The 12,270-nt window shown below is 40.1% G+C and overlaps 1 long non-coding RNA gene across 6 annotated transcripts in view; it reads left to right on the forward strand.

Moving 5' to 3' along the window:
* LOC118251179 (uncharacterized) overlaps positions 1–12,270 on the forward strand; it is a 123,427-nt gene that overhangs the window by 66,313 nt on the left and 44,844 nt on the right. For 4 of the 6 annotated variants that reach the window (XR_007707971.1, XR_007707973.1, XR_004779685.2 and 1 more), the window contains 2 exons: positions 7,969–8,117; positions 8,778–8,804. This is a non-coding gene — a long non-coding RNA (uncharacterized LOC118251179). Of the gene's footprint in view, positions 1–6,990; positions 7,045–7,968; positions 8,118–8,777; positions 8,805–12,270 lie in introns of all 6 variants that reach the window. The other 2 variants (XR_007707972.1, XR_004779687.2) reach the window with 1 other exon arrangement.

The following is a 12,270-nucleotide window of genomic DNA, read 5'->3' on the forward strand; positions in this document are numbered from 1 at the left end:
GGGAGCGGGAGAAGACAATAAGAACATTGCGCTGAGCGGGCGCCCTCCTGCTGAGCTGACAGCGCTTGTGGCTGCCTCCTGCCCCACGTAGCATTGTGGGGTGCAGGCAGGGAGCTTATGACTGTGGCTCTGCAAGGTCTCTGGTCTGGCTGCCGTAGCACAAATGTGGCCCAGCTGGAGGGGCTCGGGTCATCGCTGCAGAAAGGTCCACTTCAAGTCTTAAACCTCATTTCAGCGTATGATAAACTTCAAGCACTTGAGGACCCCCATTGATTTTGGAGCTCTTTAAAGGATCAGCATCTAACTGTGGTGTATCCTAGCCTTGATTTCCAAGTATTCCAAATGGGAATAACACTTTTTTTCCCCCTGTCCATCCACATCTTCCTTTTCATCCTGCTTGAGTAAACCTTCTTCATGTGTGTATTTCTCTGTATTTGTGAATATTTGGCTTGAACTTGTGCGCATGTGTATGTATTTGAATTACTTGGTTAAAAAAATAAATCTAGATATGTGGGCATTTAGGTTTTTAAAGTAGTTACTCCCTGTTCGTTCTTCTCCTTGGCAGAGTGAGTCCCATAGCTGAGGACCTGCTGCTGTGATACTTTTGTACTTATGCCTCACCCTCATTCTCGCTGTTCTCCAAAAAAGTAATGTCAGATGGAGATGCTCTTCTCAGTTGCACCCTAATTTTACGCTGGGAGTGACCCTGCTTCCTTCATGCTTCAGTTCTCTTGAGATGGGAATGCAGGTGCATGGCAGGAAGAAGAACCGTGCTGTGCTGCAGCTAGTTCCCAAACTGGGCAGTTTGGGGAGCAGGACTGCAGGATACCACGATGTGGCACCTCTGCTTGCAGGCTAGATGTTTTCTCTGGTCGTGAAGGCCAGACTCAGGCACTGCAGTTGGCCTCTCCCAGGATGAAGACTTCCATATACACTAAGTTTACAGGGTTGGAGTCAGTGCATAAAGTGTGCTCAGCATGTGTTTCAGGGTGTTAACATCCATGATGTATATGCTTGCCCTCGTTCGGTGAGTGCGGCTTCGCTCCTAATTAAGAATTGCAGTAATCAGGCAAGAGGTTTATTGTGTGAAGCTGAAGAGCCAAAATTATTTGTGAATTCAGTTCAGATTCAATGAGTTTTTTTCACACAAGCTAGAAATGGTTATGTTTCATTTCTACATTTTGAAACAAAATACTTTCATTTTGAAACAAATCTAATTTCCTTCTTAGAGTGTGAAATGATAATTGTTTTGCTGTAAAAACTATTCTTGGTTTGATCCAAGCCACTAGTATTGTTGTGTTGGTGTTGTGGGTTTTGTGTGTGTGCTTTTTTTTAAATTTGTCAGCTGAAAAAAATTAACTATTTGCACAGTTGGTTACATGAGACAGATCAACAGCTCTGGGGCCATATCTGAGATCAGGGTCTCTGCCAAGAAACAGACTCAGCTGACGTTTATTCTGCCACGGGCAGAGTAGATGTATCCAACACGTTCCTTGCAAAGCTTTGTCTTTGCTGGGTATGGGGGTAAGAAAGGGAATGTGTAAGGGAATAGTTTGCTGCTTTGTTTAGAATTACATTTATAACTGTTCTAACTACTTCTAGAACTTTCCACAACTGCTTCAGTTCCACTAGATTTTTCTGGGTCAACAACATCACCAAATTCCAGCACAAAGCTTTTATTTATTTATTTCATTTGAGGACTCCGAGAAGTCTCTGAGCCAGTGCCCCTAAATAACACGGTGCTAGAGGATTAGATGTCATATGCAACCTAGAAATGAGAGCAGTCATGGCCTATTTAGAAGATATTAACCCATCAGGAATCCCATTCCAAGCAAATATGATTTATAAAGTGTTATTACACTGCTGCTACAGTGTCATCCGGCAGCTCAATTAGAAATGCAGAAGATGCTGTTTGAAAGCCTATTTTGGTCAATGAAAAGACACCGTTAATGTCGGTGGTGTGTTAGACCAGACTCTATGGAAATGAGTCCATTAACAGGGGATGACCTTTTTCTCTAAACTGAAATAAAAATGTGCCAGTCTTAGATCTGAAACCAGAGGGCTGTGATGTGATTCCAGTGGGTTTGGCTTATTATTTATTATTTTATTACACCATTTCATACCTGGAGAAGTCTTGCCTGTAGTTTAGCCCTTTACTTTATAATAGAATTTGGACTTTACCCTTGACCTTCTGTAGCATCACTGAGCCTGACAAAAATGAAGCACCTTAGGCTGTTTTCTTGCTTTCTCAGTGCCCAAATGGGCACTGTGGATTATGCCGAAGGTTTCTGCCCTCCTGCTGTGGACTATTATGGCATGGTCTGCTTTGTGCAAGAATTCTTTATATGTAGCATTTTCATCTTCATCGTCTCAATACGCACCCGTGTGTGTATATATAGCTTTATATGTATTCTTGGAGGTGCTGTGACTTTTTTTTTTTTCCTTTTGCCCAGTCATCTGGAGTTACTCTCTCAGGCTTTCTGTAAGGTTGTGTCATTTTGTGCTTCTCATCTGGGCTTGATAAATTTTGTTATAGAAATAGATAGCACTTAACTGATTTTACACTTTTGTTGCTTTGTTTCTGCTACTTTGAAGTGCTTTTGTGCACCCACTAAAAGAAGGTCCTTCCTAGATGAGATCTCCTTTGATTAGTATCTTTTAATTTCATGCTAATTTCTGAAGCCTGGGCAGTGCTGTACACAATAGTGTTTTTTCTTACCTTTCCTATGTGGCTTCTACCATCTGTTGACAAGTGGTGACCCAGAGCTACAGCTACAAAATGGTTTGCAAGCGTAACAATTGTAGTTATTTCCTTTTCATTCGTAATGTTGTCTGTGTTATGTGAGCCCAGACAGTGATGGTTTCAGTGTAGGTCTGTTCTTGGCTACCTCATGTGTTTTGCATTTTAGGCCCTCTTTTATTTTGGGGGTTAAACAATGATACCTACCTGCATAGCGATGTTATCTTTCCAATAGGCTTTTTAATACTGACAAAGTGGGGGGAGGAAAGGAAGAGGTGATTTCTAAAGGTCATTGTTCAAGCTAATCAATGGCATCTCATTGAAAATAGTTTAACTTCTCTCTCAAAAATTGCTTTGATCCATATATTTTGTCTCAAGCCAAGTCATTGCACACTATTCCTGTTCAAAGATCCCCTCAGATACCTCCTGTCCTCTGCACGTTTTTTCTCTACATGTGCTTGTATATATTTATTTGTACCATTTTTTTTCCAAGAACAATGCACCTTTTTAAGATAGAAGCTTATTTTACCTGCCTGACACCTTGCCCTTCGTCCTGGTTATCTATATGTTATTCCACACTTGCCTCTTCATGTATTGCACACAAATGTGGTCTCTGCCATTTGCTTACCCTTGTAGTCTCTCTGCATGCCTTGGTATGCCTTTTAATTAGATGCACTTCTGTTCTTTCATTGCTTGTTAACCCTTTCTTTTGAGAGGCAATTTGCCTTAGCCCTGCAAATAACCTCTGTTTTTTGCAAAGTCAAGTCCATTTCCCTTGGTAACCTTGATTTCACCAGCTATCATTTATACCACAAATAATTCAGCCTCTAATTAGTCCATCTGTTAACTATTCAAGTACACATGACTTATCTTTATTATGTAACATAATGGTCAGTTTTCTTACCTGCTAGTGATACTTTGGTATGGAAAATAGTTTTTCTACTTATGACTTTCCCATGCTGCCAATGTGCCCCCTATGGAATATATTGCAGATTACATGGTTTTATAGTTGTGCCAAGGAACGGGATAAGGATTTCACCCTCTCTTTTTTTTTGTTTGTTTTCTGCAATTGTTGTTGCTTCCAACTAAATGTAGAGGCTTTGTAGTTACCTCCTCCTTTTCTTTGCCAGATTTCTTTCAAATTAGAGAGGTTGATGCTAACGTGTGCTTTCTTTTGTTTTTGTGGAAAACAAGGTTTGCCTCTAAAAAAGGCAGAATAATGTTGACCTTGATTTTCTAATGCAGGCCACATGGGCCAAGGTTAGATTTCTGTCACAGGATGTGAGTTTGTATGAATTAGCCACTATGAAATGTCTAACCTGTATTTGCAGATAGGGCTCACAGGTGAGATCTGTTCGTTCAAGATGGCAATAATCTAGAGAACTAAATGCTATTGGCCACCAACAGTGCTATGAAAAATGTTCAAGTTTCCAACTTAATTTTCAGGATCTTGTTCTTTTTTTTTTCTATAATGTTTGTAATTATTTGGAGAAAAAAATAAAAACACAACAAAACAAAATAAAACCTGCATCTTCTGGAAGGTTATGTTTAAGACGTAACGCTCTTGGAACCCAAGAGCGAGCACAGACAAATGCAAACCATGGCAGCATTACTGGGTTGTATCTGTTGGATGCTACTCACAAGGGTTTGTAAGAATTACTTATTTCGATCCAGAAGAACTATGAAAAGTTTGTGTCACCTATTTTACTGTTATGTTCTCCCCATCAGATGGGGAAAATGCATCCAGAGCCAGAAGAAAGTTCTCCTTTTGCCTTTCCTTAAAGACTGTGGTCCTGAAAAGATGTCCTGCATAATTTTATTTTCACAGGCTCAAAATGGGGCTGAAATCATATGTTGTTGAGGTTCTTGTGGCTTCTTGACTCATGGAGATATTTCAAGCAACTCACCTAGCAGTAATGTTTCTTAAACTGCACTTGAATCTTTTGAATTTTACTTATCCAAAACCTCCATTGCAAAGGGAATTTGTTACAGGTTTCTCCTTTTGAAAACAGTAGGATTGTACCCTCTATGCAGAGTTTCATGTGGCTATTTTGAATGTTATCCTCTGAGTTCCATGTAGATGTCTTATGAACCAACCAGTGACCTGGCATCACGTTGGTCAGTGTTGTCTCCAAATCTGCTTTATTCCTTCTGCAACTTGCATCAAGTCCCAAAAGTTCTTCGATGGGACAGAGAAGGAATATTGCCAAAGTTGAATGAGTTACAGCCTCTAGTACCTAATTAAAATGATTTTGTGCCAGTTGCTTTTGTTGGGTAGGATCCACACATAATATAATTTTAATCCTGTTTATATACACTCCGGGGACAGATTTGAGATCAGCATTGCCATTTAAATGAGGTTAATCAAGCATACTGTATGCAGCTTTTGTTTCTCTACGCTATGTGAAAGGTGACTACCGCTGATGGGATCCTGACTGGCCATTCACTGCAAAAACCACCACTTTCTTGTTAACAGAGTGTCTGATCATTAACCTAACCCCAGCCCCAGTGACTCTTCCTGCCTGGTCCCTGGAATTGCGCAGCTGTTGTTATTCACAGAGGAGCTTAGAGTTATCAACTGGGTCGTACTGGCAGCGGGTGCGCGATGGTGCAGAGGGTAGGAAACAAGTGAAAAATAATTACGTCTTCCCAAAAAACAAATGCTATTTTTTGTATTCGTGGTGCGTTTTATGTATATATAAAGGACATTATGGCAAAATGAAAAAGACCCTCATAAAAATCCTTCTTGAAAAGTATTGTTGCTGACAGCCGTGACCTCTGTGAGTCTGCATGTTTACCCATAATTCATAATTAACAAAGACATTAGAACTGCCACTGGAGGATTCTGGGCTTTATTTCTTTCTAACTGGGCAGTACTAATGCTGGAAGTGCTCCCAATTCAGTGATTTAACATTTCAGGAAATCTTGGAGAGGCAGCAGAAGCCTCCTTATATAGTTCATACTCTGGGACTGTGGTTATACAGATATGGCTGAGATAATTATTCAGCTCTTGTTATTGCTGTAGTTCTGCACCTGATCCCTGAGCCATTAGAGCACTCTGCAGGTTATTACAACTATCAAACATCAAGGTCTCTTTTCTAGTCTCTCGACTATGTGGTTATCATTTTACTTCTTTTAAATCCTCCATCTGCATAGAAGGCTTCTGTGCTCTAACTTGGAGATCTGCTAACGCTTTTTTTTTTTTACGACTTCCCAAATGAGGCCCTTTTCTTATCAGCACATTAACATAAAAATATAAACTTAGAGTTCCTCCACTTGTGTTGTTTTTATTTTTTCCCTCTTGTTGATTACTTCCTTGAGACACTGTGCACCTACACTTCAGTCTGCGGAGAGAACGAGCACAGAGTGGAGGGGTTGTCCAAAACCATGGCAAAACACAAAATCTCCCCAGGACAGTATCGTTTCTGGTGGTGGGCTAGGTTTGTGCAAGCTTTTAGCTGATACACTACTCTGCTTTATGTAAACTTGTACCTTATTGCTGCTCTTCAAGTTGGACAAAAATTTTTTTAATGGAAAATGGAATGGTAGCTTTAAATGAAGATTTGAATCTAGCTATGCCTAAAGGCTTGTTATTTGGTTGGGTAGTCCTCTGTTAGCATTTAAGATGGGGAATCTTGCTGAAAAAAATCTTTCCTGTATGTGATATTGTCACCTGGCTTTCACTGATTACCCTTAAAAAAAAAAAAAAAAAAAAGTGGATCTGAATATCCTTCTTTCAGCTATTTGCAGTACAGACATTCACTCTTATGATGATATTTAAGATAATTTTGTAAAGTAAGAACCTAGAGCAGACCTCTACAGGCTGTGTCATAAGGGAAAACAAGGAGCTAATGCTGGTATAGGCACAAGGGAGCTCAGCTTTCTGAAATCTGTGTTGTGCATTATATCAACAAAACACCTGCAAAAGGCATTCCATCAGCACCAGGCAAACTGATGAGGGATCAAATCCACCAAGAGTCAGGGGCAGTCACAAACAGTATGTCAAAAGGAGGAAACATATGGTTGCCTTACTTAATATTGCTGTACTGTCGTCCCACAACATATTCCCCTAAATGGGCATTAGCTTTATTGGTAAATCGGAAGGATGTGGAACACAGGAGAAAAACATTGTGTGTATGGTGTGTTTTTTAATACGATGTGCAATCTAACAGATAGGCATTTATTCCTCTAACATATATTACATAATATATATTACATAATGCATATTATAATATTTCTTTAAATTATAGGTATTTTAGGAGGTATCTCAGGAAAGCTGTGGTTTTACATAATGAAAACAAAGGGTAATTATGCTCTGACTTGTCCTTTACTTGTTTTCTAGTTATTCTTATGGATTTTTACTGCCTCTTTTGCATGGCCTTGCATGAGAATAGTACTTTTACACCAACTCTTTGTTAATGTCTTTTGGCAGCAAACCTTAATATTTTAGCTAAAAAGCCATGTGATTTCCCATTGTTTTTTATATTAGTATGACAAGAAAATAAATGGAATTTAAGTGTAAGTTGCTTGGGGGGAGGGCTTGAATATTACATCAGGATACCTCACTGAAATCTACGTATATAAAGAAAGGAAATATCTGACTGGTGAACCTGGTTAAAAATGGTGAAAATATTTCAGTTTTAAGATTCACATTTTTATTATGCTGTGGGAAGCTGCACGAAAAGACAACTTTAAAACTTTTTTTTTTATGAGTCCATTGGTTAAGCTTTAAAATTACCATGGGTGATTAATTGTAATAGTGCATTCTTCAAAAAAAAAAAAGAGGTGGTGGGAACAACAGTGACAAGATAAGCTGTGTCACCCTTAGTACAGAATCCTGTTGCTGTACGTAGCTTTCTCTTGTTTAAAAACAATGTGTGCTTGTGACTTTAAAGCCATCATCTTACAACTCAATGCTGGCATGGAAATCCTTGTACTTGCATCCTGTTGGACTTAGGACAGATTTAAGAATTGACTTTGAGGCCTTAGACTGAAAGAATCAGCACATAATTTTCATTAATCCATATCTTTCAATAATAATAACTAGATATATGATATTTAATAGCTTATTACTTGCTTAGATATGTGAAACTGCATCAATAATCAGAAAATGGGTCATGAACTAATTTTTAGATAATAGTATACTCTAATTAGAGCCTTGCTATGGTGTTTCTTGTAAGAGGCGATTAATTGTAAATGGTTAATTATACATTTTTACTTTATTTTAGGACAACTGCAATAAAAAGTACCAGGATTTCACAGTTATGCTTCCGTTGATCTGACATCAGACCTGTTTGCTCCCCTGTGCTGTCATCGCGTTCAGAGACGTGCTGCTGTGAATGACACCCTGTGGCACTCTGGTACTTTTGGAAAGGAGGTGACTTCACATTAACTGCTTTTCTTTTAAAGGCAAGAATGCATGCTGTGTTTATTCTGTGCAGGGAGAAGCAATGGTGGGTGGCTGCTCCCTTTTCTCCATAAGGAAAGGTGAGCCAGGAGCTGAGGGTGGCAGCAAGAATGATGAGCGTCACTGACGGAGTGTAGTACCAGCGTAAGGCAAGATTAGGTTCAGTGACAGGGAAAACTCATGTCCAGTGATGGTAAGCAGGGTTAGCAATAGTCCAGATCACCAGAGATGTCCACAGCAAAGTGGTCAGTCTGAGGTCAAGCCAGGAATGCAAGTTCAGGATCTGGGTCATTGTGAACCTCAAAGTTCATGGCCAGGCACATGTGGCATAGCTCAGATGAAGACTGAGGACAAGATCCTGACCACAAATGCAGCTCCTATAAGTATTGCAAAGGGAAGGAGGCCCTGGAAAGGCTTCTCGCAGGTCTTTTTACAGCAGCCTGATCCAAAGTTACACAGCCGCAGAATATCAGTGCTGGCTTCAAACACAGGCAGCCAGATCTGGGGTGGTGGCTGCACGTGCACAAAAGTATGGCATTACGTTATTAGTCTTCTGGATGGACAGGACACTTAAAGAATAAACTGTTTCCTGGTTTATAATATATATATATATTTTTTTTTTTTCCTAAGCACAACACTGAACCACTGAACTTTAAGGTAAGTAGAATTTTTTTAAGTTTCATAGTGTTTTTGTGGATTTAGCCACACTGTCCCTTCTAAAGCCAGTGGGAAATGAGCAACTAAATCCTTGCAAATGACTTAGAAATGTAATGCTTTGAAAGATTGCTGACTAGCATGTTGTCCAGAACTCATTAGTGCCTAGATAGGTACCACACGCTGAAAGGAAAAATATGCCTGTACTTTTCACAGATGTTTTATAGGACTGTATTCTGTGTTACTCAGAACTCACACCAGCTTTTTTGTGAATTGTACAGATGCTCTTGATTGCAGGATTAAGCCTGCTATTTTTCAGTTCAAGACACTAATGAGTTTTTAAAACCTAGAAGTAAAAGATATTTACCTGACTGTGTGGAAACTCCTGGAGAGACCTGTCCATGAGTAAAACCACTAGCGAGACAAGTGTGTAAATGTCTGCAAAATCAGACAGCAAAGGAAATGTTTCAGGCCAGCAAGCAAAGGTTAAGAGAACATGTAACAAAACAATACTTACATGTACTTATCCTTCCATGTATCCCAGCTATAGTTTGGGGGTTTGACCTGTCTTTTCATGGGGAACTGGACGCAGCAATGTTCTGCATCTTTTACAGAAGAGCTGGCAGCGAGGGATTCTTCTGAAGTGGGAAGAACGCGGTAGCATAGGATGGGGCTGGAGGCTGGGAAAGAGATCGGGATTAGATGGGTGTCTCTTAGGGAGCTGAAACTGCAAACTGTGTCAATCTCTCCTTCTGCCAATGTAACATTGCCTCGAGACTGAACACCCTGCTACGGTGCATTTCTCCTCGGTGACAAAAGGGAGCACAACTCCCTTCATAAATGGGAGAGTTGAGCGCTCTACAAAGTATTAACATCATAAATATAATACAGGGAAAAAAGGTCTAATTTTTTGGTACTGCAAAGCCACCACTACTGCAGGGAAGAGAAATCTTGGCTGAAATATGTTGGCATGTACACCACAAAACCAAAATGAAAAACATGGCCTCATCCTTAGTGTGCTCCATTGTAACTGCCATTGTAGCAAATATTTTATGTAAACTCACCCTTAGCTTAGAGACTTCCTGGGTAATTAGGTAACAGGAGATGGCTCTTCATTTCTTCTTGTCCTCTGTTATGGTTATGCTTTAATATATATTGCTTTTCTCAAACTTTTTTTTTTTAAAAAAAAAAAAAAAAAAGGTTGTGATGGATTACAGGCAATGCCTTCTTTTTAATCCCGACAGAAAATCTTTTTTAAAAATGTCTTACAATGAGATCAGATTATTTCGTATTCTTACATAGTAGTCTTTTGGTAGTGTTAAGTCTCTATTCCTTCTGGTTTTGTTTGTGCGCACCACTGGTGGTTTGTTGTGAGGTGATATATCCTTCCCCATTTCAAAACCATTGATCTAAGTTTCCTTCATTAAGAGGGATTTTTTTGTGTGTGTGTGTGTGTGAAACAACATTTCAGGTCAGTCCTATAGGACCACGCTGGTCTCATTGTAACCACTGCTGCAGAGCATGGAAACTTGCTGGCACAGTATTGCAAAGTGACTCTGCAGGGGCTGGATGACTTCCAGCCAGCAATGAACCACAGCCAAGAAATGCCAATATGGATAATGCAAACAAGAGAGATTTGGGGCACATTTCGATTTAACCATCTGATTTAATTGACAGAATAAATGCACCTGTCATCGGGTAATATTCTTGTGATTAGTTTTGGCTGTGCTGATGAAACGATGTTAAAAGAATGTCAGAACAACCTGTCCTGGGACTCCTACAGGCAGTTGCAAGCTAAGGAAGGTCAGTTTTCAGCTAGATAAAAGATTCAAAATTCTCTCTTCTTTATTTCCTCCTTTGTGGTCGCATGTGTCTTGTACCGAGACAATTACTGAACAATTTATCTTGCTTATTTTCCCCATGCAGCCATTCTTATGGATCCACAGGTCAAAACAAACACAAATAAGTGATGCTGTAGCCTCTTATACAGGCTTTGTTCAGGCCATTCTGTATTTGGAAAGAGGTCCATTTACAAGGTCACCATTTGCCTATTTGTGTGTTGTCATTCAGACTTGGCAGCCTTTGTGGAAACGGCAGCTTGCTTAAGAGCCAAGGTGTGATGTGTGCCACTGTCTTTTGCCTCCAGAAGCAGCTGATCAGAGAGACTGAAAGAGACTGGCTTCTGAGCCTTGGGGCCATACTCACCTGATTTTAATCTCCTGTAACATGAAGCTGATAGGAGGAGGCCGAAGCTGATTCTGAGCAACAGGGTGCCAGGACCTCCTTTTGGAGGTGCCTTTCATTGAGCCATTTTAGTGGATGTAAAGGCAAGAGATGGGATAACCAAAGTTAGGTTTATTATAAAGCTCATTTTGCTAATATATGATAAGGAAAAACTCCTGACCTAAAAAAGCAAATTGGCATATTGGACAAAGATTTGGAGAAAAGACAAATGAGGATCTCTGTTTTTACGGGGGAACTGGTTTACAGAGAGGGAAGAGGAACAAGTACACCTCTTCCATGAACTGTAATAGGAATTGCACCTCCTCTATAGTACCTGCTGCAGTGACTTACGTTGCTGTGTTGCATGAAGTGGCAGTGGCCACATGGCTGCACATCCCTCGGTACAGATGGAGCCACATCTGTCCCTGTTTCAAAGGGGGAAATTGAGGACAAGGCAATTTAATGACTTGCCAGAGGTCATGGCTAAGGTCTGTGACAGCACAGGGAGTGAATCTAAATTCTTTCATTCGTAGGGCCTTATCCACCATGCCACACTTCTGATGATTAAATCATAATATTTTTTTTTCAGCACCACATGTATGATGGTGTTTAATCTTACTTTTGGCTTACTTGAAGACTTTCCTTCAATATTAATTGGTTTTAAGCAGAGGTGTTAATGTACCGAGAAAGGAACCTGAATAACAGACTTCCCTGTTGAAGACCCAGAGGTATAGATAGTTAGGATGGCTTTCCCCATCTGCAGTTAGCACAATCTCCCCAAAGTGCCCCGGTGCAGTTAGACACCTGGGAGCTGGTTCCTGGGAAAGGTGAATTCAGTCTCCTGCAGCCACTCCTCGCAGAATGGTTGGGGCAGCAGTGCCAGACAGAGATTCTGAAGAGAGAAATAAATTCAACATTTGAATGTGTGTGTGCTGAAACATAGTTTGTTTCTTCTGCTGGTTGACAAATTATAAATGTAGGGGGAAAAATGTAAACTAACTTATTTGTGAACTGGATTGCAGAGCCAGTTTGTCACATTTAGAGATACTGCAAAGACCTAGGCACCATCCAGTTCCATTTAAGCTCTCATTTGCATGGAGTTTGAGGCTGCACTGGTTTATTGCACAGGTGTGAATTTCATCTTGAGTTCAGAAGTGCTGTACAAGTACTCTTGAAGGTGTTATTTTTTCCTTTGTCAATTTTTGAAGAATAAACATACATTAGTTTCCAGGTAGCACCGACGTAC

This window comes from Cygnus atratus, chromosome 3, assembly GCF_013377495.2.
Source record: "Cygnus atratus isolate AKBS03 ecotype Queensland, Australia chromosome 3, CAtr_DNAZoo_HiC_assembly, whole genome shotgun sequence".
NCBI classification, from domain to species: Eukaryota; Metazoa; Chordata; class Aves; order Anseriformes; family Anatidae; genus Cygnus; species Cygnus atratus.